The sequence below is a fragment of the Mustela lutreola genome, chromosome 4 (assembly GCF_030435805.1).
Source record: "Mustela lutreola isolate mMusLut2 chromosome 4, mMusLut2.pri, whole genome shotgun sequence".
NCBI classification, from domain to species: Eukaryota; Metazoa; Chordata; class Mammalia; order Carnivora; family Mustelidae; genus Mustela; species Mustela lutreola.
The window spans coordinates 23,599,639-23,627,540 of NC_081293.1; positions in this window are offsets into that span (position 1 = coordinate 23,599,639).

A 27,902-nucleotide genomic window follows, 5' to 3' on the forward strand; every position below is an offset into this window, starting at 1 on the left:
TTTCCACATAAGATCGACGTTATAAAGTTTCTCTTGCTCTTTCTTTTCCTCGGGTCACATAATCACATTTCCTTTTATCTTAACCTTCAGGGTATACCAGTTCAAATTTTTTAAGCTGTGTTTAAAAAAATACTTTTAGGGGGTGGTGGCAGGAAAGTCCCAAGCTTTAAAAGGTAAATGTGAATTTCTTATTCTCCCATTACACAAGGGTACTCATATGATATTTCCCTTGGTTACTGTAGAAACGCTGCATATGTTTAATAACCTAGTCATGAAATGCTAGAATTTTAGTTTATAAAGCAATATTTCTATTCTACTTGCTACAATTTGATGAAAATATGTTAGGACAGGACAAAGTTGTCTGTAAATGCATTTCTTTCAAGGCATGAATATAAGACTTTCTTTTGTGGGCCAAGGTAGGAAGCTCAGAATGGTCACTTTTCTTGCATGTATCCAGTTGTAGCTATGGATGTAGGAACAATATTGATTCCTCAGACACTTCCACTGGCTTGATCTTCAATTATTTGCTCCATTTCTGCTGAAAACCTCATCTCATAGAAAGAGAAGTAAGGATTAAGGAGCTACTTTGTGTGAATTTATATAGTTCCTCAAAATAAAAGGGCTATATCTATTCAATGCATTATGAATCTGATTGTGTTTGCACTCATGATTTTTGCAAACATTGACTTAGCCCCCGAAGCTTCTTATTTTCTAACTCTGCATTAGGAGAGGATTCTAGTATTAAACCCCCGAGCAAGATATTCTTGTTAGATCAGGAGAAATGGGAGGCAGGTAGACTTCATTCATGATTTATCTTCCCAACGGTCAATTCCTTTCTCTCCTACCAAAGAGTCAACCTCTGAATCCTTTGTCTTATCTCATGCAGACACAGCCCTACCTCTCAACAGCTTCACAAAATGACCGCGTTCCCCTCAGTTGCTGCTTGTTACCCTTCCATAATCTCCCCCCAACAGTCTTCTTTACTTCTCTGCTAATTTTATGCTGGTTTGGGGAGTTAAGAGGGAAGAACGCTACAGGAAAATCCATAAGAGTGATGTATTTTCCACTATTTGCCTCATGACCTTGTACCCTGCTCCCTTATCGAAGCTTCTGTATTATCCTTTATGTTGCCTGTTGTGTTACTTTTGATGGAAGGGCCAGGCTGAGAGTGACATTTCGCCTAAGTGTGTTGGGCCGTCAGGAGTAGCAAGAGGCTGCTTCGAGTAATTCCACGAAGACGCCTCAACCCTGACCTTTAATTGCTTTCACAGTCCTCAGTCCTGTCTCCCGTGATTTAAAACAACAATGAGACGGGCCCACGTTCACAGTGGGTTTGTCAGGCTCTAGGAGTGCCCAAGGCGAGTCTCACGTTCTCATTTCGTGACTCTCGGCAATCTTTTCTGTGCTGAGCGATACCCGACGATAGGCAGAAGTCAGGTGGCGGTGGGGTGGGGATGAGACCTGAACTTCTCCAATATTCCCGCCCGGAGCATTATTCATGCCCATACTGATGAGGGCAGCCAGAGCGCTACAGACCTGCCACCGCTTGGGTGACCTCTGGTGACCCGCACTAAAGCTGGAACTCTACCTGGTCAGCCTTCTGGAGGAAACTCTTGTGTTTACTTATTTGTGATTTATGAAATTGTACCCTTGGCAAACTGCTGGCTTTGGGGAGCAAGCACACAATTGGAACCAGCCAGTAAGTCACGTAAAGACCAGGATCGCGATCAACAGCGTCTGTCAGCAAGAACCGACTTCATGATCCCACTTCTTCCGCAGCAATCAGGGCAGGGCTATTCACTAAGATGGCACCTCCTCTGAGCCCCCAGAGGGGGGCGGTCAGGTTTTCTTAAGACTGACAAATCCTCTTAGAGCAATTCTGGGTTCTTTGTCCTCCTGGGACTGGATTCCTGACAGCCTGGAGAGAAACTCCCTTCCTAAGAAGTCTGGGAAAATCTCAGCAAAACCACTTTAATATAGAGTTCCTGTGCCTAGCCGAGGGTGGTCATGGGGCAGGTGAACACATGAAGTCTTTATTGAATGAGGGTCTTCTTCATAAAGATGGAACTTGTATCTCCTTCTGATCCTTGTCTCAAGGACTTTAAAAGGCCAGTTCCCATGGCCTCTTTAGCTGACAAGGTGGAGCAGGGAAACAGTCCCAATCAGGCTGTTGGCTTTGCGAATGAAGGAAAATAGCAAAGCTCTTGCCAGAGAAGGGGTGGTTGGGGAATCTGTGACATTTTGAAAACGTGTCTTGCTGTGCTTTTTGTCTAAAAGGCACTACACAGAAACTGCCTGATGATGAGTCCTCTTTATGCATAGTTTTCATTATGACTGACATTGGGTTGAAGAATGGTGAAGACCCCCTCTCCTCTCTGCTTCAGCTTCCCTACCCTTAGCTCCCCCACCAGCCACAGACCTATCTGTTCCCTTTCACTCTCCTTGTCAAAGTAGAGAACAAGGTGATCAAATACATGTTCATTTAGAATTGGGTCCACAGGGGTACCTGGGTGGCTCAGTGGGTTACGTCTCTACCTTTGGCTCAGGTCATGATCTCAGGGTCCTGGGATCAAGCCCCACATCAGGATCTCTACTCAGCAGGGAGTCTGCTTCCCCCTCTCTCTCTCTGCCTGCTTTTCTGCCTACTTGTGATCTCTGTCAAATAAATAAATAAAACCTTATAAAAAAAAAAAAGAATCGGGTCCACAGTTAATTGAAATCTACACTTTCTACCCTATTAACTTTTGCTACTTTATGCATTTCATTGATATATGTGTTGGGCATGGTGACTAATGAGTGGTGGCTCTCTGTTTTTGCTATTATAAGTATGGATGCTACAGTCTCTGGGCCTCAGTTTCATCTCGAAAACAGGTTAAAATTTAACCAAGCAGAACTAGTGTGAAGATTAAATGAGATAATACAGCCTGACTCTCTCTGATGTCCCACAGTTACAAGGCAAGGCTCCCATTCCATGTGCCTTCATGGATCCCTCTGCCCCAGTGGTATCTCTTTCCAATTTTGATCAGAGTTGTCTATATACTTGTGAACACAACCATGAGACTGAGCTCTTGAGGGCACATATATCAGTAAGTTCGGGCTCCTATAACAAAAATACCATAGACTGGGTGACTTAAACAATATTTATCTCTCACAGTTCTGGAAGCTGAAAAATCCAAGATCATGGCACCAGTGGCTCTGGTGTCTGGTGAGAGCCCACCTCCTGGTTTGTGATGACCGTCTTGTCATCATATCCTCACGTGGCAGAGAAGAAAAGCACTAATCCCATTATGAGGGCTCTGTCCTCATGAACTAAACTAACTGTGATTGTCTCTCAAAGACCCCGCTTCCGGATACCATCACTTTGGGGATTCGGGCTTCAACATATGAATTCAAGGGGACACAACCATTCAGTCTAGAGCAGCAGGGAAATTAGCTCTTTCTAGGTTAGACCCTTGGGGGTCAAATAGTAATGAACGAGTATTCAGAAATACATATTGCATGGATGAGAGGATGGATAGACAGAGAGATAGACAGATGGAAGGGCCAGTAAGGTTTTGGTCACTTAATATAATCTGAATAAAAATGGTAATGTCCTTGCTCTTACTATCACCCCTAGGATACTCTATTAGTACAGTCTTGACAGTGCTTCTCAGATAAGGCTCAATGTCTAGTCTCTTTTTTTCTCTTTCCTGTAGTCATCAGACTCAATACGTGTCTTATTACTAATAGAAAGCTAATGGCAACTGGCTGTCCAGTTAGGAAAAAAAAAAAAAAAAAGGTGCAATCTCACAACCACACTAGCACTAAATTGCTAATGACCAACACAGTTTAATGTATTTTCCCATTTAGAGATATTTTCATTTTAATCAGTGACAGTGCCTTAACCAAAGGATGGGTATATAACGTGGCTTCTCAGGATTCAGCATTTGCAAGCTGGATCTTTCTATAGTATCCGCCAGTTACAACCACCACACACCCACCTATGCTATAAATGCTATTATACATTTACGTATAATGGTAGTTATGAACCAGAAGATCCACGAATCTGCTTTATTCCCTCCTCGGTTAAAAAGAAGACTGCCCCCAAGTTGGAGTATATGCCCAACGTCTTGAAATACACACTTATGAAAGGTATTTGGACATTTTTTCCATACGAGGTGAGGGAAAGGAGACCTCTTTCTTTTTTTCCTACAACTGAATAGCTAGTTCTCCTCTGACCAGGGCCAGCCCTGGGCAGCACCGTCACTACAAACATGAGTGTAGCCAGACCCAGAATCAGACCACAAGGACTGACGATTTTAAGTGAAATTATGGGACATAGAGTGGGATCATTGTAATCTAGAATTTGCCAGAAAGGGTAGGACATGGGAATCTCTTGCACCTGCATAGAGCTAAAGTGGCTGCCTTTGCCCTCCAGGATTAGCCCCTCCAGAGACAAATCTGTTCACGTGCAGCCAGCCCTACATGAAGCATGGGACACAAAGGCACTGTCCCATGCTGCAAACTCAGCAAAATCCGTGTCACAGGGGGATGTTCCTACTCCCAAAGGTGTTGAGTGAGGGAAAGGGAGGTTTTTCTTTTGTGGCCACTCAAGTGGTTTGCCCACACTTACCCATGTATTAAGGACAGAGCAGCCCCATGTTCATGCCTTTAAAAATTGTATCCACCATTTTTAAAACCCTTTTTGAAAGTTACATTTGGTTACAACAAATCGATGTGGTAATCAAGGCAGAGCCATCACTTCCGCCATTGCCATCAATTTCATTGCACAGCTAATGAAAATGAGGATCATAGTGGTTTAGTCATGCAGAATTTTCTAGAGGACCTAGCACAAGATCTGAGTTATGCCAACTCACACACTGATGGGCTTTTTATGTTTTTATATTTTGTATTGTTTTGTTGGCTGTTTGTTTGGGGGTATGATTTCATACAAAATACCCTCTCTTCCCTTTTTGTAGCAAGTAGGAGAGAGGAGCATGAGTCCTGAATAGCCTCATCAGAAAACATTCTTCCCTGCCAACACATAGCAGGTGATCACGGGCATTCCAGGGGATGGCTCTGGACCTTGGGTTCTCCACCTTCAATATGTAGAGGGGAGGCACCACGCGGTTCCTAAGAAACTTCCCAGCTCCCTTTAAAAGGCTGTCATGATCTTTGCTCTTATTTCTTGCCAGGCAATGGCCTGGTCACAAATTTACTCATCGTCTGTGCACAGTCTCCCAGTTGCCCTGGGGCCCACTTCCGCCTTCCGGTTCTTAGGCTTGAAGGCGATGGTTAGCTACGGCCATCGCAGTTCTGATCTCCCACCATGATTTAGGCTGATTTTTGCATTGGGTGCTCACAGCACCCTGTCAAGAATGCAGCTCGAATGTCATCACCCATACCTGGAGGCCCTTTGGCACAATCATTTAAGATAAGGGGTCTTGAGTGAGACAGATCCCGGGACTGCATCCAAGGATCACTAAAACCTCAGTAGTAGCCTGCCACTAGTAGTCCTAGAGTATACTAGTAGAAGTGTTCAGAAACCAGAACCTGGAGGGTAACCTCACCGCTGGCCAGGCTGGGCTTGGTGCAACAGGACTATGGTGCAGGAGCAGAAGGAGAGAGGAGAGGGAGTGTATTCAACATCATAAATATTACTAGATTTTATTCTAATTTTTTAGTATGGCAAATATACTTTTTGTCTCTGTAATACACAAAAGAAGAGAAATTCTGCCAAATCGTTATGGTTTCTGGGGATGCATGGTACATGCCATTTTGCAAAAGGGAAGGAGTCTCCTTTGTTTCTCCGATGCAGATGTAGGAATTAAAGAATAAGGAATCCAAGCATTGCTTTGGCACCGTGAGACCTGTACAAGTCACTTGAACTCCCATGGCCTCAGTTTCCTCCCTTCTGAAATGAAAGCTTGTCCCTCAGCCTTAGGGAACAGAGCAGGGGCAGGAAGAAGCAGGTCTGAGGGACAAAGCCCTGCAGGGGTAGGCGCCACTGACTTGACCCTCGTCCCTGTCCTGACTTCCCGCCAGCCCTCTGGCTCCTCCTTCACACCCAACCCTCCCCAGGGTAGCTGCCCTGTTCCCCTTTCCTTTAGGCTAGGTCCTCGCTGCTGATAGCTGCCCTCACCGAGGAGACCCTGAGATTGTGAGCCAAGCTCCTTCTTCCCCCAAAGCAGGTGCCAAGGATGCCAGCCACTGAGCCTTGACCTGGCTTTCTCTGTGTGTTTCTCTAGGCCTGGCTGAGAATAGCACACCTCATCTCTGAGAGTTCTGACCTTTTCTCCCGTCTCCTTGCTGGCTGCCTCTGTCCTTTCTAAAAGCTTCCTATTGATGTTTGGCCCTAATAGAGAAACGTAAACAAGAGATAGATAAAGGTTAACAATACCCAATCAATGCTGCAGAGAGAGGCCGCACAGGGAGGGATGTATTGAAAGGCCAAATGTAAAGAGAGTTCTATTGACAATTTAATTGCATTTATTCTTCCCCTTATATGTTGAACTAATAACAGGGCTGCCTGATACCCTTTCATTTTGGCTACGGTGACTTCTTTTCTTTCTAACAGAAGAAAAGCTGACAGGCAAAGAGATGCAGGATCATTTTATTAATTTTTTTTAAACTAACTCTCTCTCAGATATGCTCCCAGATTGCCTCTTTTCCACGGCATTCTAAGGATGGCATTCTAGGTGATTCTCCCAACCCCCGCAATGAGCTCCCCGACCTGTCACGGCGCCCTCTTTTTCTGTTAAACCTGATCAACCTCAGGAAGCTCAGTTCCCCCGCTGGCCTTTCTGGGGAGTATGTCCATGAGCCCCACCTTACAAGCCATGCCCCAGCCTCTGCCATGGCCACCCGGTCATGGCTCCCTCCACGTCCATGCTCCCTGAGTCCAGAACTTTCACCCAAATTCACAAGGTGAGCAAGACAGATGTTCAACAGTCAATAGAAAAGTGAGGCTCAAAAGGATGATTCGCGTTTCCTGGGGTCATAGAAAATGTCACAAGATTTGGAGTTAGAGGGCGCCTGGGTGGCTCAGTGGGTTAAGCTGCTGCCTTCGGCTCAGGTCACGATCTCAGGGTCCTGGGATCGAGTCCCGCATCGGGCTCTCTGCTCGGCAGGGAGCCTGCTTCCTTCTCTCTCTCTCTGCCTGCCTCTCAGTGTACTTGTAGTTTCTCTCTGTCAAATAAATAAATAAAATCTTTTAATAAAAAAAAAAAAAAAAAAAAGATTTGGAGTTAGATGTTCATCCTCAGTCCTACTTCCACATTTTTCTACCGTGTTACGTACTTCATTTCGTTTCTTATACAAACAGCATGCAATGCACTAGTCGGCAGTCAATAACTTAGCTATATCTAACACACACACGGGGAGGGAAGGAAGGAAGGAAGACGAAAGGAAAGGAAAGGAGAGAGGGAGCTAGGCCGGAGGGACAATAAATGAACGACTCATCAGCAGAACCGCTTGGATGAGGCTCAACCTCTCCAATTGATTCCAATATTATTTTCTTCTTTATAATAATTTCCTTTGCCTCATTCCTTATTTCCCACACCTCGGCATGTCTATTACCTAACCTTCCAAGAATGAAAAATAAATATTTTTTTTTTCTTCAGAAGAATCTGGTCAGAACCTGGAATTGAAAAAGGAAACACAGGGGGCAGTTGGAGTATGGCGTAACAGCAAAAATGAAGTCTACGTAATGATGATTCTTCCGTTACGACATCTTCGTATGATTGGGATTCCTAACATTGGATTTATCATTTTCAAATTATGAAAACACGTATGTGGCAAAATGTTAGGATGACGTGGACAGAAAACCTGTGCTTTTTATACCTTGTCCCTTATGAAACTTGACCATCCACGTGGCTTGCATATAGCACGAGTCAGGTCTAGAACCCCCCTCCCCCAGGACATGTACGCAATAAAGGCTTATTTGAGCAGAGATGCTGCAGTCTAGTAACCTCATGGTTCTTTGCAAAAGTGGAGAGGAGGAAATCAAAGTGTCTGCTCCCTGCAGCACAGGAAAGGAGGGCAGAGGGTGCCAACAACTGGGAACTGATCTATTTTCTCTGTTCTTCTCCATTTATATGCTGCAGGAAGAGAAACAGCAAAATCCTGTTGCATCAAAGAAAATTGCATCAATTTTTAATTATGCACTTAATCATCCTCTTGCAGAAGGGCAAGCTGTCTTTCATGACATTTTTACATATTTGAAGGCAGCACTGTGAGAGCACAGGGCAGGATGTTGGGTTTATTAGATGTCACAGACAATTTCAACTGACACTGATGGGTGGATTCAAGGGACAAGAGCCTTTTAAGGGGTGCGAGTACCAGACGCTGAACAGACACACAAAGCCTGGCCTCAGTCTTTTTCTTCTTTTGTTTATTCACTCAGTTAATTTGTGAAGACTGATTCCGTGAGGTATCACATTCCAAATGTCAGTGACAGAGAGATGAAAGACACTACCTACTCTGGAAGAACTCAGTGTGATTATTGATGCAAACATCAATAAATAAGTTAAAAGTAAAAGCATCATTAATGGAGGTGTGGGGAGGGCAGAGCTTGCTCCGTCTGGAACAAGTAACTGTGAAGGTTTCTGGCTTCTCAGAAAAGATCTGGAAGGTTCTGAGCATGTGTCTGAGGGACAGAGTGGAGTTGGGAAAACAGGCAATGTGATATTGTGTGTGTGTGTGTGTGTGTGTGTGTGTGTTCTTTTAATACGCATCTCAGAAGAAAAGGGAATGACCTCCAGTTAGAGGAAACAATTCCTGCAAGAGCCTGTAGACATGTTTTGTTTTGCTTTTAAGATTTTATATATTTATTTGACAAAGACACAGAGAGAGAGGGAACACAAGCAGGGGGAGAGGGAGAGGGAGAAGCAGGCTCCCCACTGAGCAGGGAACCTGATGCAGGGCTCCATCCCAGGACCCTGGAATCATGACCTGAGCCATAGGCAGACACCCAGCACCTGAGCCACCCAGGCGCCCATCCATAGCCGTGTTTTAAGAAGGGAACATTTCCCCTTTCCTGCTGCGTTGACTGAAGGCAGATGTGGTATGAAGATGCTGACTATTGTCCACAGTTCTTTCAACACAGAACCTTTGTTTCTGTAAAGCAATGGAATGCAATCTAGGTAAAATATAGGGAAAATGCTGGGATCCTTGTTGTTGACTCTGGTCTGACTCCTGAAATGTGTCATGTTTTAAAAGTGCCTTAGTCTTTTGATGCTGTTGCTCATAGGCTGACTTTTTTTTTTTTTTCCATTGTGGCAAAATACATAGAACACAGAATTTACCATCTTGACTTTTTTTCAATGCAGGGTTTAGTGGCAGTAAGTACTTCTGTGCTATTGTGCTACCATCACAACCAACCATCCACTAAATGATTTTCTTCTTGCAAAACTTAAATTCTAGCCAATGAACAATGATTCCCCCAAGTCCCTGGCAACCAGCATTCTAACTTCTTGCCTCTATGAACTTGACTATGTGACTACTCTAATGACCTCCCATAAGTGGATCATATACTAGTCCTTTTGTCATTGACTTCTTTCAGTTAGCAGATGTCCTCAAAGGTCATGCATGTTGTAGCACATGGCAGAGTCTCCTTCCTTACAAAGGCAGGATCCTAGTTCATTCTAAGAGGACATCACGTCTTGTTTATCCATTCATCCTTCAGTGGATACGTGCATTGTTTCCACATTTTGGTACTGTAAATAATGCTGCTATAACCATGGGTATACAGATATCTCTTTGAGACCATACTTTCAATTTTTTGGATATATATATACAGAAGTGCAATTGGTGGATCTTAGGGGATTTTGCTTTAACAGTGAAGGTTAGGGTACATTTTGCTTTAACAGTGAAGGTTAGGGTACAAGAGAGAATCAAGCTGATTCTTTCTTGTAGGGATCTTTGAACTCCAAAGGAGAAAGCATGGATTCTCATCCAATTTGTATCATTCACTTGATAGGCAACTAGTTTTGTCATTTGTTAAAAAAGGAAGTTTGATTAAATATTACCTGAGCCCCTCTTAGCTCTAACTTTCCACGGTTCCACACTTGTGTTGGCTGTGTCTCCAGTCAGACTGATGAAGACAATGAGCTTGGTTTATCCACGATGGTCCACTGCACACCCTCGCCCTCCCTTGTCCTCGATAGGGAGGAATGGCAGATGGTGACTACTCATGACCGCGGGGACAGTGAACCGTCTGGTTAGAAAAGCAAATGTAGATGTGCATCGTTTCCATCACACTGCATTTTATTTCAGGTTATGGGCTAGTACTATGCATAGGAGATCCCCTGGCACAGACGCTGTATTAATTTGGAGACAAGTTCTAGAACAAGACCCCCTGGGTTCGAATCCTAGACTTCCAGTTATGAGATGTATGATCGTAGGAGAGTTGCTTCATGTCCCATGCCTCGGTTTCCAGACTGTAAGAATAATATACAAGTCATGGTATTGTTGTGTTAAATAAAACACCCAGAACAGAGCCTTGTCCGTGGTCTTGTTTGTATTTATCTCCCTCCTTGATAAATTCTGCTTCTTTTGGCTTGGCAAACAGTAAGTGTCAGGAATCTGTATCCCAGACTTCTCAGATTCTTTGCCCTCACTTTTATTTTGACCCTTGGTCTCTCATGTGTTTGCCTCCTTCCACATGCCCCTCATTCCTCCCATCCGTGTTATTTTCCATGACGTGATTCTTTTGTCCCCTCACCTCGCCACTCACTTTTCTCATTTATCCTAACACCTTCTGGTCTTTCTCTCATTTTCTTTATCTTTCTCTGCTCTTACATGGAGATAAGCCCTTCTCTGCAGGTTTAGCATTTAAGATACTCGAGCAAAATGAGGTCACAGAGAAGATGCTAGCTCCCATAAAGGTCCAGGATACTCTGTGGGGCTCATCTGGGGTCTTGAGGAAAGGAGAGGGGAAACTTAATTTTAAATAGTTCCACCTGCTTCTCAAATCTCCTATCAGCCAATTTCACCTTATCACTTCATTCTCTCGAGTAGGATATAAAATAAAGGTTTATTCAAGGATCCTTTTTTTTTTTTCAGTGATTGTATTATATAACAAGGTGATTTTTAAACTTAAGAGCAATAGCTATATTTTTAAAATAGCATCTAATACCTATGATTATCCATGATCGTCCACAAAATGTCTTTTTGTGAGTGGTTTCTTCAATCGGTGTGTAAAGGTCCATTGTTACATTGGGAAGCTGTCTCTGAAGTCTCGTTCAGTCCCTTCCAACTTAAAACAGGACCTCTTTTCCTTTCTTTTTTTTTTTTTTAACACTTCTTATATTTTAAATAAACTGGATTATCTTGGAGTTGTACCTTCTGAATTTCTCTAATTATTTCCTCATAGTATCATTCATTTGTCCTTCTAGCCGGTGTTTGCTCTACGGCCTGCAGACAATTAATTCTTCCTAAAGCCTTCTTAGATCCAGGTTAAGCCATTCTGGCCAGAACGCCTACAGGGGGCGCTGTGTAGTGCAGGCTACAGCACAGGGAGATACACAGCGTCTGTCTCACTTTTGGTGACACGAAGATTGATGGGTGGGTTCAGGTGATTGATGGGTGGGTTCAGGTGGTGACAGCCATATCTCTGCCTTGTTCTGTGATTTGCCAGCATTGTCTAGTATTTATTTCAAGTATCATGGGCAGTGTCTGTCTAGCCTTCATGGAGATTCAATAAATACTAAATGACCAGGGTGGATAAACAAACACTTCCTCCTGCCCGGAGCCCACTCTCCCCTTAGATATTAACAATGATGCTGTCATTTACTGAGCGGTTGCCCTTGCCAGGGACTATTCTAGACGCTTTACAAATCTTAACCCATTTATTCTCACAACACTCATCCACATTTTACAGAGGAGAAACCTGAGATACAAAGAAATTAATTAACTTGCCAAGTTCACATGGCGGAGAAGTGAAAGCTGAAACCCAGGCTTCCAAAGCCCACTCTTAAACCCCCACCCAATTCCTGTCCAGGTTACCTCAGACCTCACTTTTCCCAGGAAACCAACCTTGACTGTTCCAGTTTTTTCTATATTCCATGTGATACAATGTAGCACTGAAATCGTGGAATGTTCTAAGGTCTGTATTGTTATGCAGCAGAGAGCATAGCCCACCTGAAACCATGATCTGTGCAGTCAGGAGGGGAAAGCTTATTGTGGGCCATTACTTTCCAGCTGTTTGTCATGGAGTAACTTAACTTCTATGGGTCTAGTTTTCTGCCATAGCAGTATTTTTCTCTTGAAGTTCTTATGAAGTTCTTATTAAGGACTGTGTAACTTTAAGGCACTGTTTCAGGATTTCAATACTTCCATTCATTCATTCAGTCAGTCAGTCTCTCCCTCCTTCCCTCCCCCTCTCTTATACACAGCCTCCCTATAGTTAGACTGTAGAGTTATCAAACTCAGGGGCCACCTTGTCTCTTCCTTTTTTCTCTCCAATAGCTTTCACAATTTTTCATGGCTTACAACATTTGCTAGGACATTGGTAGCTAAGCAGACTGTCTTTACTAACCACCAAAGCTTTATTTCCCATTGGACCTTCAGCACAAAGACAACTCAAGATCCCAACAGGTCCTGCAGCCCTGGAGAGCTGCCATGTCTGGCACTCCAACAGTATTAAATAGAAGGCAAAGAACACCATTTCTATCAAAGTCACATTGATTAAATTCTACTGAGTTACATCATTCAGACCTGGGAAATGTGCTTCTCATTCAGAACCATCATGAGCCGTATGATGATGTTGGTGAGACCCTCTTTGGGTCTGGTTTTTTTTTACTCCTCTCTCCTCTGTGTGTAGAATCCCCTGGATCCTTGGATATTCTTTTGGGTAAAATAGTATTTTATTCTGTTTGTGTGTGTATGTGTTACTATAAAATGAGGTTTATGTTTGATTTATCTCCAGTACAGATGAGCAATTTAATTGAGGTCTCTAGTTGACTATAATTTTACACAAGGCATTAACTCCAATCGGTGGAAGCCTTAAACATGCCATTGGTGTTAGGGTCTTATATGAAGAGAATATGAGACAGACACACATTCCAGAACTCATCAAAGTTACTAAGAACCAGATAATCCCTAATCTACTTATCTATAAAGCAAGTCCATTCTTGATGTACAGATTAAAAAGTTCTGAATAATCACTTTTCCAGTGAATCTTCAAGGATTATCCATATATTGAACTCATTCTAGTCTGAAGTTTATTTGCTACAGCGCAATCTGAATAAAGCTTCTCAAGTTTATTATTTGGGTCTCCAGCTTGCAAAATGACACACCTAATTGTTATGTATTCACAAGACTCAATTTAGTAAGACTTTATTGATCATCTAGGCACTGTAGGTCATTTAAACCAAGAAAGACACAAGCTGCCTCTCTCTAGATGTTGCATGTGCTGAACCATGCAGAGCAATGGGAATGGACAAATCTTGAGTTCAAATCTTGGCACCAAAACTTACTAATTAAAAAATTATTTAACCTCTCACACCTTAACTGTTTTCTCTGTAAAACAGAAATAAAGAGTAGATACCCTGTCTTTTGAGTAACTTAAAAGACACAACATAAGAATCACCATGTTATAATCTGAAACTAATGGAACATTGTGTGTCAAAAGCACTGAGAGAGAGAGAGAGAAAGAATGAGAGAGATGATGTAAGAAAGTGTATGGCATATCATAGTCTCTCAAAAAAGACAAATTTTCTTTTTGTCTATAATATATTGTACATCATAGTAAGTTTTACGTCTAAGTCCAAAGTATCATAAGCCTACGGGAGGAGATTAATTTGGAAAGAACGTTCAGTTTTCAGTCTATCATTATGTCCAATGAGACCCTTATACATAATGCTTTTTAAAATGTTCACGTAACTTTATTTCCTAGAGTCCATTAATCTTTCCATTTCAAATATGCATAGAGTTTGGTTTTTAAAAAAAAATGCATTTTAACACAGAACTTTTTTTGTTAAAGATTTGATTTATTTGTGTGTGAGAGAGAGGGAGAGAGGAGAGCAGGCAAAGGGAAAAGCAGGCTCCCCACTGAGCAGGAAGCCTGATGCAGAATTCAGTCCTTGGAGCCTGGGATCAGGACCTGAGATGAAGGAAAATGCTTAACCCACAGAGCCACCCAGGTGCCCCCCCCCAAAAAATTTCTAATCGAGAGTCTCTACCATGTCAGAGAATCTTATGGGATGAGAAGCCAATGAGATGGGGGTTTTCCTCTTGGCTTTCTATACCATTCTCTGTCCACTCCCTCTCTTAGCCAGACAGCCAGCTGTTGGGACCCATGGGCATTATTCCTAAACTTTACCGTGTATCCCTCCCACTCAAAACCTATGCAAATTTATGGTCTATGTTTCAGAAGAAAACCTCTCACTCACAGAAACACACACACACACACACATAGTTCTCAGTTAGGTTTTTCTGGGATTGGTTCATTTCATTTGGGGAGCAGTAACCACTAACTCAAATTCCTGGGCTCTTCGTTTCTGTTTACTATTTTGAAGAAAACACAGATCAGCCCTCATTTCCCCATTCATTCCTACTTGTGTTCGGGGTGTTTTGTTGTTACTGCTTGATTTTTTTTTTTTTTCTGTTCTGTTTCTCCTATTACTTTTGGATGAAACTTACTCCCACTAAATACTTAAATGCTCACTGATGCCCTGAACCCTTCAGACATAACCAGACACTTTCCATATTCTCTTGTGTTTCAACTAAGCGAATGGATGGCTGCCGGAAGCATACGGGAGTCCATACATCCAAGAAGAGGCTTCTAGAAAGTCCGCATGGATTCTCAGAGCCCAGACCACATTGCCGGAAAAGACCAACCCTCATTCTGTCATGCCCAACAATGTTTATTTGCTCCTTATAAAAAAAAAAAAAAAGAAAAACAAGGTAATGAGTAAGTGAATATTTGGGTTCCCAGCAAATGCAAACCTTCACTGGCCAACCCAGCATGAAGAGAGATCCAGGCATACAGAATGGACAGGCTTTGACCATGTTAAAAAGTTTTGTTGGGCAGACCTGAACTGACACCTCAGGTTGTGTGCACAGAAGAATATATCTGTGCCTGAAGTAGGGTAACTTCGTTTCTCATCTGGCAGGTAACCTGTGCTGCCTCCTATGTTTTCTTATCTTTTTATAACTATAAAACTTGCCTCTGCCCATAAGACCTTGTACCAAATAATTGAAAACACAAGTTTCTATGTGTTTCCATTTTATATATTATTTGATTTGTTATTGGTTTACAAATAGGTATGCATTTCAGGATTTAAAAAAATCCTTCTTGGGGTGCCTGAGTAGCTCTTGATTTGGGGTCGGATCATGATCTTGGGGTCCTGAGATTGTGTGGAGCCTGCCTGGGTTATCTCTCTCACTCTCTCTCCCCCATCCCTTTACTCTCTGTCTCCCCCCCCCACCCCCCGCTTGTGATTCCTCTCTTTCACTCACTCTAAAAAACAAACAAAAAACCAAAAAACTTTCTTTGCCACTTTGTATATTACTTGCATCTACTGGACTCTCAGCCAACAAGACCCTTGAGCATGGGTCAACACCCAGAAGAAGCAACAAAGTACATAATTACACAAAGAGCTATACAACTTCTTAGTGTATGCTGGTCTTCCCTCAGTGTCCAACCCCACCCCATACAAAGACAGCTCAGATAAAGTAGGTTTGCTTGACATCCTTGATCAGTAATGTTCTTCTCTTTAATAATTAGAATAATTATTCGCAAACCTCAGGGTAAGAGTAAGGATTGAGGGAGAGATTTTCTGTAAGCTAAAGATTGCTGTATAAATGTTAGATTGTTGTCGTTTTTCCCTGCATTATTTTCATCTTTTTTTTTTTTAATCAAACTGTGTCTTTTTTTTTTCTTTCAAAGCCTGAGATCCTGAAGACTTATCCAGTCCAGTTATGAACCCCTAAAAACAGAGCCTATAGTCTTTGTGGTCTAAAAAATAAAATGTAGAGACTTCTGGGGAAGATGGCAGAGTAGAACCACCCTTGGCTCACCTCGTCCCAGAGACATAAGTAGATTACACTCACAGCAGTGTAAATAATCCAGAAAATGACCTTAGGATTGGCAGAATAAACTCCACAGCTAAATGTAGGGAAGGGACTTTCGAAATAAAAGGATGTAAAATATGACACCATATGCCTAAAAATGTGGGGAGGAGAAGAGTAAAGAATGGGTTCAAAGGTATATGACCATCAACTGAAGATAGACTGTTATATACAGAAGATGTTTTATGCAAACTGAATGGTAGCTGCAAATCAAAAACCAGTGATCAATATGTAAAAAATAAATAAATAAACAAATGAATAGAAACGAATCCAGGTATATCACTGAAGAAAGCCAACTTATAGTGAGAGAAGAGATCATGGGAAAAAGGAAATAGAAAAGAACTATAAAAATAACCATAAAACAAATAACAAAATGTCAATAAATACCTACCTATCAGTAATTACTTCAAATGTAGGTGGACTAAATGCTCCAATTGAAAAACACAGAGTGACAGAATGGATTAAAAAAAAAAAAAAGACCCATATATATGCTGCTTACAAGAGACTCATTTCCTACATAAAGACATATGCAGATTGAAAGCGAAGGGATGAAGACGCATTTATACGGAAGTGGATGTGAGGAGAAGAGGAAAGGCAGCAATATTTATATCAAATAGAATAGACTTTAAAACAAAGACTGTCACAACAGACAAAAAAGTACATTATATAATCATTCAGGTGACAAAGGAGAAGATATAACAACTGTAAATATTTATGCACCCAACAGGAGCATCCAAATACTTAAAGCAGTTAATAACAAATACAAAGGAACTAATCACTAATAATACAATAATAGCAGGGGACTTTAACACCCCATATAGATCAATAGATCATCCAAACAGAAAATCAACAAGGAAACTGGTTTTGAATGACACGTTGGACTGGATGGATTTAACAGACATATTAAGAACATCCTAAAATAGCAGAATATACATTGTTTTAAGGCACAAGAAACATTTTTCAGAATAGATCACATATCTGACCACAAAACAAGTCTCAACATAGTCAAAAAGGTTGAGGGGCACCTGAGTGGTTCAGTCATTAAGCATCTGCCTTTGGCTCAGTTCCTGGGATAGAGTCTTGCATCAGGATCCTTGCTCAGTGGGAAATCCGATTCTCCCTCTCCCACTCCCCCTGCTTATGTTCCCTCTCACTGTATCTCTCTCTGTGTCAAATAAATAAACAAAATCTTAAAAAAAACCAAAAAGGTCAAAATCATTCCATGTATCTTTCCTAACCACAGTGCTATGAACTAGAAGTCAACCACAAAAGAAAGTCTGGGAAGAGCACAGATACACAGAGGTCAAACAATATGCTACTAAAAAATGAATGGGTCAACCAAGAAATCAGAAATCAGAGAGGAAATTTAAAAAATACCTGGTGACAAATGAAAATGAAAACACAGTGGTCCGAAGTCTGGAATGGAGCAAAGGCTGTTCTAAGAGGGAAGTTTATGGCAATACACGCCTACCTCAAGAAGCAAGAAAAATTTCAAATAAACAATCTAACCATATACATAAAGGATCTAGAAAAAGAAGAATAAACAAAACCAGAAACTAGTAGAAGGAAGGCAGTAATAAAAATTAGAGGAGAAATAAATGAAATAGGAACAAACAAACAAACAAAAAAGAATACAAGTCAATAGACTCTGGAGCTAGTTTACATAAGTTGCATTAGTTACCTCAAAAGTTGCCTTGTGCCATTACATTCTCTTCTGTGGCATTTCATAAATATGTTACCTTCCAGCAAGTTTCTCAAGGCGTACAGCACCATGTGTGAAGAGTCAGCAAGCCAAGAGGGAACATCCCTTTCTCGCATATACTCTGCAATCACCATAATGCAATGCTCATACTTGAGAAATATTTTATTGCTTAATAAAAAATGAGCATGCTGAAAAGACACACTGACATAGTCTACATAAAATAAAACCAGGAAAAATATATATTATGTCTATATATATGAAAAAATACATAATATATATAAATGTATATAATATATAACTATATTACATGTGTTTTTATATACTTTTTAAACTTTTAAGCCAGCATCTGACTTATCTACAATTCAGTATGTAAGGCTGAGATGAGTATCCTTAGGGCCAGATGAAAAGGTCAAGGGAAACTCAGCTGATGATTATCCATCTTTCCCATGGACCATAGCTGAGAGCCCTTGCCTAACATGTTTGATCATGAAAAATCTACAGGCTGGAGAGAATAGAAGATGAATGGAAGCCTCTTTGTGAACATCCAAGATCGCTTCTGCCTGGAAAAATGAGGAATCCTGAACTAAGGCAAAAGGGAAAGAACTTAAAAGAGAGGACCAGGGGGAGAGTGTGCACATTTCAGTTTTGCTACCCACTTCCACTGACTTGTGAATCCGTCTTGGTGGATTTATGAGACCATTATAATACATGCCGTGAAGAGGCATTATTATTTTTTAACCAACATTAAAGTTTAAAAACTGAATAAAAGCTTTGCTCCACGATCGACCAGATTCTCTCTCAGAACAAAGAAATGGAAGAACAAATCACACAGCAAGATTTAGAGTCCATGGGGGACACATCTGACATTGTTTCTTTGGAGGAGGCCATTTGTATCTGTATGCTTCCCTGCACAGAGTTCAGAGAGGAAAGTGCTGCTCTAGGTTTTGTAGTTAACTCGCTTTAGGACATTTAAGTTTCCAAACTGGCAAAATGACCAACTGGTGAGTTAGCGGTCTTTGGATAAAATTCTGTTTATACAGTACTGGCCTAATCAGGGTCTTTAAAAAATGGAATTGTTAACATTGAAAATCTAGCACTGTCTTCGGAGTTTTAGTTTTATCTTAAAAATTCCAAAGATCTGTAATCCTGTGCAACAATTTGCAGAGTTGAGAAGAGGCTATTTCCTCTAGCTCTCGTATGTCCTGTGTTTGTCATAGTCTCGTGCCTCCGTTGTCTCGTGGGAACTGAGATTGGCACGCTACGAGTCATTTAAAATAGAGGAAGGTGTTTGGGCTCTTTTCCCAGGATTCTATTCAAAGAAACGAAACAAAACAAAACCAAAAAAAAAAAAAGGACCAAGTGACCATATGTTTCAAGAAAAGTTGGAGACAGCATATGTTTTTGTGGGAATTTAGAATGCTCTCCCATATGCACAGGTAGACAAAAATGTAATATAATTTAAGTCATCATTATAAAATGAACCCAGCCCGCTTCATGCATTCCTTGTTTAATATCAATAGGGACTAGGTATTTGACTCAAGGATTTGTGAAACATCTTCTAAGTTCTTATATATATATATATATATATATATATATATATATATATATATATCTTCTAAGCTCTATTATTCCATTTATCCTACAGTAAATTCTAAGTGTGCTTTACCATTTTGACAGAGGTAGCAAAATAATTCCCATGTGGGTTTATGGAAATGAAGAGTGGAAGAAGAAATATTGATGCCATATACAGAAAAGGACACAAAACTTCAGATAGAAAGCAAAGACTAGAATTCAGATCTCCTAGGTTGCAGCCCAGGTCTATTTCTGCTATGATTTCTTCCATTTCTGTTCTTTTCCAGATACATTAATCAATGGTGAAGGTGTTATTGAATGATTTGGGTCTCTAAGCTTCCTTCCACTTAAGAAAAAAAATACAAATCCTTGAACTTCACAGGAATCTTCCCTTTCATTTTCTCAATGACTTTGCATTTTGCAATGATGGTGTATAATTTTTCTCTCTTCTATCCCTTTGCTCAGATCCCTTTGGAACAGGCTTCTCTCATCTGAGCTCTCAGAGTGTTTAATTTTTACTGTCACTGAAGCTAGAAGTGAACATTTTCTTAGTTTAACAATAGGATAGACTTGCTTCCCAAGACTCGAAGTAATTGTGTTTGGTGCAAAATTGCCTACTGCATTTTGACCATTAATGATTCATGGTGCTTTCTATTCTACTTGCAAATGCTGAGTTTTCTACTTCCCAGGGAAATCTAGACTTTCTCCCTTTTTTCCAACTTGGAGAAATTACTTGAGCAGAACTCACAAGGGCTAATGATTCATGAATTTCATAAAAGAGCAGAGAAGAGGGCATTTTAGGAGAGCAATATTTCAAGGATCCCAAGGAAGACCTTCCAGAATTTGTACCCACACTCACATACAGAGCAGAACTAAGGCTCAGAATGAGGCTCCCTTAAGAGAAGAAAACACAGAAAGTTTAGTGCTACAGGAACCAACTCTCAACCTCTAATTGTGTGTTTGAAAGTGAAGTAACGCTTTATGAAACTAGGCAGAAGTGTTTTTGCTCTAAGAAACACTTGTTTAAAGAATTCCTGACCCATAGATTCGCTCTAGATGATATAACTGTAATTATTCACAAATTTCTCAAAACCTAACACTAGGAATAACTTTAATGAATGCAAAATAGCCAGATTCATATTTGAATCTGCTAAAAGTCTGCCCGCATTTGGAGGAAGTCTGCAAGGTCAAATGAAGGCCAAATGTTGGGGTTTCTAAATAACAGAAAACATATATTATTTCTTTCGGGAGGGGAAAATTAGCACAAGACTTGTGACTTCATTAACAACTTAAGTGGACAATTTCTGTTTCTTCAAATGAATATATTATCTACGTTAAATAAATGATAGGTTTCAAAAGCTATGCGGAATGAAAAGAGTGACTAGTTATATGCAATATTTTTAGTAAATAAAAACCCATGAGTCCATAATAATAATAAAAGGACAAATATCATTCACTACCCTTGGAGGTAACTATTATGCCAATTCCACACTCTGAAAATTGCCAATTAAGAATGTGGAATTATTCTTTCAATGATCATATAAAGGGAACAAGATAATAATAAAATTGTTAAATAAAAAGTTGATGGGGAATAGAATATTTGTACAGCTTCTAAGTATCACTCCAGAGATATATTTGATTTCTGTGGCTGCACAACAGATTCCCACAAACTTAGTGACTTTGAATGACACACAGTATGCAGCATAGGGTCTCACAAAGCTGCAGTCAAGTGACACCTGGGCCGTGTTCCTCAGGAAGCCACCTGTAGTTCATTGTCAGGTGACCTTCTCAAAGACCTCTCACAACATGGCAGCTTATTTCTTCAATGACAGCAAAGGACTGGGAGAGGGGGGTTAGGAGGTTGCTGTTTAATGGCTATAGTCTCAGTTTTGCAAGAGTAAAAAAATTTTTTAAAGATTTTATTTATTTGACAGAGAGAGGGAACACAAACAGTGTAGGGAGAAACAGACTCTCCGATGAGCAGTCCCCACCCCACAACATGGGACTCAATCCCAAGACCCTGGGATCATGACCTGAGCTGAAGGCAGACGCTTAACAACTGAGCCACCCAGGCACCCATCAAGATGAAAATGTTCTAAAGATCTTTTGTACAACAATGTGAACCCAGTTAACACTACTGAACTGAACACTTCAAAACAGTTAAGACGGTGAACTTACATCATCTATTTTTTAGCCTATTTTTTAAACCCCAAAAGAAGGAAAACATAAAACACCTTTTGATTTTGAGGATTCATATTGTAGAGGAAAATTACTACCTACCTTCATCGGATGTCCTAGCATTGTTCGTTCATACCAGTCTGGGTGGCTGTTGGGTTCTAGAATACTCTCAATGGTGTTGGCTCCATAGGGAGGGTTGTGACCTCTACATTTTGAATAGTCAGAAGCAGCAAGAGGTAGAAAAAAGTTCCTGGGAGAGGGATTTCTCAGCCACCCATAGTCCAAGAATAGGTGACTGTGGTTTAAGCCAGCGCTTCTCGAAATTTCATGCACATAAGAATCACCTGGAGGCTTGTTAAGCAGCAGATTCCTAGGCAGGATGTCTGGAGTGGGATCTGAGGTTCTGCAATTCTATTACTCTCTCCCAGGTGATCTTGAGCTGCTGTTTGGAGTCATGAGAGCGTAAAGAGATTCAAATAATTAGCAATGGTTGAACTAACTATGCTGTATATACCCATTTCATGAATTCATTAAGGCCACCTGGTACTTGATTAATACCGATGTCTAGGCCCCAACCCTGGAGATGACGCCTTATTTGCTCTTCAGTGGCAATCTAGTATCTATGATTTTAACCTCATCATTTTTTATGACCAGCTAATTGGGGGAAATATTAGATGACCATTAAAATGGATCTTAGTATTGACTTCCCACAATTCTGCTTCTCCATATTTCTCCTACGGGCTAGCTGTAGACTAGGTTTTCAATAGATACCTCTTGCCACCATTGGGTCGTGTGTTGTTACTTTCCAGGGATGTTGGAATCTCTATGACATGGAATTGCTCCCCCCTTTATTGCTCATAACCAAGAATAAGCACTCTACATATGAACCTGCTATTGTCCTTTGGTTAGATGAGTTCATTAAGTGATAGGCTTTCATTTTTATGACTCTGTGAGGTTTTCATTATTGCCCTCAGTGTGTGGATTAGAAAACAGAACTCAATAGAGATCAAGTGATTTGCTCAAGGTCATACAGAAGGACAAAGTTGTAGAGGCTGGATTTGACTGTCATCTCCAATCCGAGACCAGTCCCTCAGAGGCCAGAACCCCATCCCCTGTGCTGCCGCCCTCTCTGCTTGGTTGTGAGGTACAGAGCCTGCAGGCTCTTCCCATCTTCCTCCCTTGTCTCCTTGATGTCTCTATTTACCTCGGCTATCTACCTCCTACTAGGACTTCATGCTCTGACTTTTGCGTCTGCTCTCCCCAAGTCCCCTAGCACTGGCCCCCTGATTGTATCCAGTGTCAGGTTCAGACTCGCTCTCTCCAGTATCTTCCTCTGGTCTTCTTGAACATCCACGTTCATTTCGGTCTGGAAGAGAAGTCAGACTGGGCTATAATGAGGCTCCTGATGGTAGGCTCTTCAGAACAGCAGTCAGCTGTATGGCTTGAATTATTCTTCACTCAGAACCAGCTGCTCTGTGCAGAGCCATGTAGGGGGCTTTGTGGCGTGGGGAAACCCACACTCATAGGTGGTGAATAGAGACTTGCTGATTTTTTTCTATTTCTCAGGGATCATTACTATGAGTTGCGTGGAAATCTTTTGCCCAAAAGGTACGCATTGCGTACCAGCCCAGAACTATTCAGGGTACTTGGAGATGCAGGACTGAGCCCAAATGACCACAGGCTGTGTCCTCATGGAGATTCTGATTCTGTGAGGAAGATACTTTTTTTTTTTTCTTTTAAGATTTATATATTGGTCATTTGGGTGGTTCAGTCCATTAAGCATCTGCCTTCAGCTCAGGTCATAACCCCAGGATCCTGGGATCAAGTTCCACATCAGGCTCCTTACTCAGCAGGGAACATGCTTCTTCCTCTCCCTCTGCTGCTTCCTGTGCTTGCGCTCTCTTGTGCCCTCTCTCACTCTCACTCTCTCTCAAATAAATAAATACAATCTTTTAAAAATCTGTTTAAAAATAAAGATCTATGTATTTATTTGAGAGAGAGAGTGTGTGTGTGCACGCATGTGAGTGGTGGAGGGGCCGAAGGAGGGAGAAGGAGAGAAGCAGACTTCTTACTGAGCTGAGAGCATGAGGGACTTGAACCCAGGACCCTGAGATCATGACTTGAACCAAAATCAAGAGTCAGATTGCTTAACTAACTGACTGAGCCACCCCAGGTGCCCCCAAGGAAGCTATCTTTAATTAAATACTCAAAACAGCCCATGTTTGACTACAAATAGGGATCAGGGCTGTGAAGGGAGAGAACACCATTGTTGGAATAAAGTCTCAAATGTGTGGGAGGAATCAGCAAAGATCCGATCAGGTTAATCTCATTTTTTCTTTTCTTTTCCTTAACAGAGTTGTGATGTTTACAGTTATAAAAAGAGTTAACATTTATTGAGTCCTTATTATGTACAGCTGGTTTCTTATAAGTACTTGATATGTTTTATCATACTATACCTGAACAGAAACCATATTAGCCTTATAAAATAGCTACTCTCAATCCACTTGAGTTTCTTCATTTGTGAGTTTGGGACAGAGTGCTTATGGAAGCGTAAGCATCATACGGACAGGGCATCATGGGTACAGAATTGAACACCAGTCCATCTGACTCTAATGCTCACATCTGTAACAATGTTGATTGCTTACTGCCTCGGGAAACTATAGTAGACAGGGTGTACTGAGAGCTGGTTGTCTCGTGTCATAACAGGACCCAGGATGCAGAGAGAATGGCAAAAACAAGGCAAGAACAATTACGTAGATTGCTAATTGGTGGAACACACAGACCCAAAGGAGATTTTCTGATGGATGGCAAAAGGAGGAGGGTTGGTAATAGCATCTGCCTAGGGCTCTGTCCTTGGCCCTGTCTGAAATAGTTTGTCAGTGGACCTAGGAAAATGATGAAAGGGGACAGTTCATCCCATGGGTGGACCAACAATGCCCAGAGAGGAGCGAATAGGTTGGTTGACAAAATCAGGACTTACAAAAATTGCCACCGAGGTCTGCATCTCTTGATGTGAGATGTAATGCAAATGAACGTGAAGCCTTGCCTTTGAGTTCAGGGTTTCAACAGTATAAATATAGAGCTGAGGGGACGACATTTCACATTTTGACAGAGGAATTTTTCTGGGTGGGACCCTCAAGGTGTGGAAAGAGTGTAAGGGGACATGTAGAACCCTTCATGAGATCTGTGCTTCACTCTGAGACGTGTAAGATACAGAAAAAAAAAAATATATATATAAAACAAAGGAAAGAGGAGACAGCACTGCTCTACCTGAGCTGACCATCTGGAAAGAGGAATCACGGTATTCCGCACATTGTGGCACCTTCTTGTGAGGTTCTATAGAGAACAATGGAGTCATTTGGAGGAGAGAAGCAGGATGGTAAATGCTTGGAAATAATTTCATAGGAAGAGGAGTCAAAACTTAAATTAATAAATAAAACTATGTTGTTGACTTTGGGGCGGATGAGACTCAGGATAGCTGACAAGTTGTTCTTAGCCGTCAGGCTTCCTACAGATGTGGCATGACATCATCTTGGGGATTGTGGCGGGGACGGGGAGTGGATGAGATCACTGGGCACGAGAAGTGGAAACTACGCAGGAAGAATTGTTCTTGGTCTCCATTTTTCAGATGAGAAAACAGAGGTCTAGAGAGTTTGAGTAATGTTAGCCTGAGTTAAGGAAGGGCTTGGCAAATAAATCAAAAGCAAGGAAAAGTAGAGTCCATGAAAGATTTTATGGAAAGCTTCAAAAAGCAAGTGAGAAGTCAGTACAAAGAGGTATTCATTGACTTGGGGCACCTGGGTGACTCAGTTGGTTCAACATTAGAATCTTGGTTCCACTCCAGGTCGTGATCTCAGGGTTGTGAGATGGAGCCCCACATCTGCTCTGTGCTGTGTGAGGAGTCTGGTTAAGAATCTCTCTCTCCCTCTGCACCTACCCCCCACTCCTGTGCTCGATCTTTCTGCTTCTCTCAAAAAACCCAGAAAATAAAAAAAGGTACTCATCGACAAAAATAATTGCAGGTAAAAGTGCATTACGGTTATTTTGCTCCATTATCCGTCTCATTTCATCATCCTAGAAACCCTTCCTTCACCTTAAAGACCGGAAGACTGAGGTTAGGGGAAATTCAGTAACGCGTAATTCAGTAAATTCAGTAATTCGTCTGTGTATGGCTGAGACTGAGCCGTATCTGGGTTAGACTCCAGATATGGCTTGTTGCTCTAACAGCACAACAGGAGCATATCAGGAGGTTAGGGCAGAAGGGCAAGAGACCATGTGGCCAAGAAAGGGAGGTATTTGCTCAAGGGGAAAAGCTGGCAGACTCTAGTAAGGACTGGGCTGGAGACACAAGTGTTCTGGGTGAGGAGTGATTACACGGGCAATCACAAGTCACCAGAATGATCAGGAATATGGCAGTTTCTGGAAAGCCATGGTTGTCATCAACTCCAGCTAATATTACCCTTCCTGAGGATGGGGTCTTTAATCACCACCTATCAATATCTTGAGACAAATGCCTCTCAGACAGGCTCGTATCCATGCCCTTTTGGGGCAATATCACTCTGTTTGAGAGGTGTTTTCAACTTCTTTTGCCTAGACAGGTTGTCTACACTCAGGTTGCTTTTTTTTTTTTTTTTTAAGATTTTATTTATTTATTTGACAGAGAGAGAGAGATCACAAGTAGGCAGAGAGGCGGCGGGGAGGGGGGGATCAGGCTCCCCACCAAGCAGAAAGCCCGATGCAGGGCTTGATCCCAGGACCCTGGGATCTTGCCCTGAGCCGAAGGCAGAGGCTTTAACCCACTGAGCCACCCAGGCACCCCTGCACTCAGTTTTTAATGAAAAAAAAAAAAATCATTAAGAGCACATACAAAGTGCTTCCAAAACAGGGCTATCATAACCAATATCGTGATTTGTATTGATGTTGTGTCTCCCTGCCCAAGCTTAACATTGTTTCTCCCTTGTAGACCTCACACATTTAACACAATAGACATTATCTTTCTCCCTAGGTGATAGGGAAAGAAAAACCACCATGCATTCTAATGCTGGGCTTAATTCCAGAGAAACTGAGGCCGACAGGGGAGGAACTGAATCCTCAACAACAAGGACCAAATCGTGGAATGGATTCTGGTCCTCGGGTCTCATATTCTACCCCCAACCCCCCGCTTGCTGCCTCTGCCACTTAGGCTGGAGGAATCCTCTCATTTTTCAAATTCTTCATCCAGAATGTAGTTAAGGCCACTTCTGGAATGGGGCTAGGGGTCTGTTGGTGGAAAACCTGTTCCAAGCCTCCCCCGATGGGTTCTGGCTGCAGAGGTCTCTCTTCTCTTCTAAGCCCCAAGTGCCGCCTGAGTTCCTTTCTTGCTCCTCAGCATCATGCTGTGCCCTGCTTTATTAAGAGGAATTTACTCTTCAATTTCCTGTAGTGATTTCAAATTCCCAAGGTTACCGCAGTGCCTTGCTTTATAGCAACAATTACGCACCACTCCCTAAGGTCGTAAAGGATTTGGAAATACATCCTCAGAGGAGCCTTTGGATGTCAGATGCCACCAGCTTGCAACAACATTAACTCTGTCATTAGAAACTCGGGTGTGACATGCTCGGAGGTGAGAGAAGAGAAAGAGCCCAGAAAGAACAAGGAGAGGGTTCTTTAAATATCCTGGACTGGTTTCCACACTCAGGGAGCGCTGTGACAGGGGGATCCCAGCTCCGGTAAGGAGCCCTGGTTTTCTCTTGCAGAGATCAGTTTCAGTCTGCAGGGGGTTGGGTTTGTCTCCTCCAGCCTCTGATCACAGAGCCACATAACTCTCTGAGCGGAGTGCTTATTTTAAATGTGTAACGTTTTCAAAGAAACGTACTCTTTTAATCTTCAGAGCCAGTTGGCAGGGGGCCTGTATGGACCTTATTTTATGGTCTCCTAACAATGCGTACAGGGCAGCATCTCCAGGAAATCGCACTCTCCAGATGGGAGTTGAGGACAATACTCTAGACTGTCAGAGGCAAGCCCCGTGTTTTATAAAGAGGGAAACTGATACTCAGAGTAATTCAGCTCACATGCCAGCACACCGCAAGTAAACCGGGAGGTATTTTTCTTATACTTGTATTACTCATAAATCCCACTTTCATCACAGAAAGAACAATGCATTGAATCACCCATGGGTTCTTTTTTTCCTTCCTTCCTTCCTTCCTTCCTTTTTTTTTTTTTCCTTTCTTTCTTTCTTCCCTTTTCTTTCTTTCTTTCTTTTTTTTTTTTTTGTCTTTTTTTTTTTTTAATTTTTTATTTTTTATAAACATATATTTTTTATATACATATATTTTTATCCCCAGGTCTGTGAATCACCAGGTTTACACACTTCACAGCACTCACCAAATCACATACCCTCCCCAATGTCCATAATCCC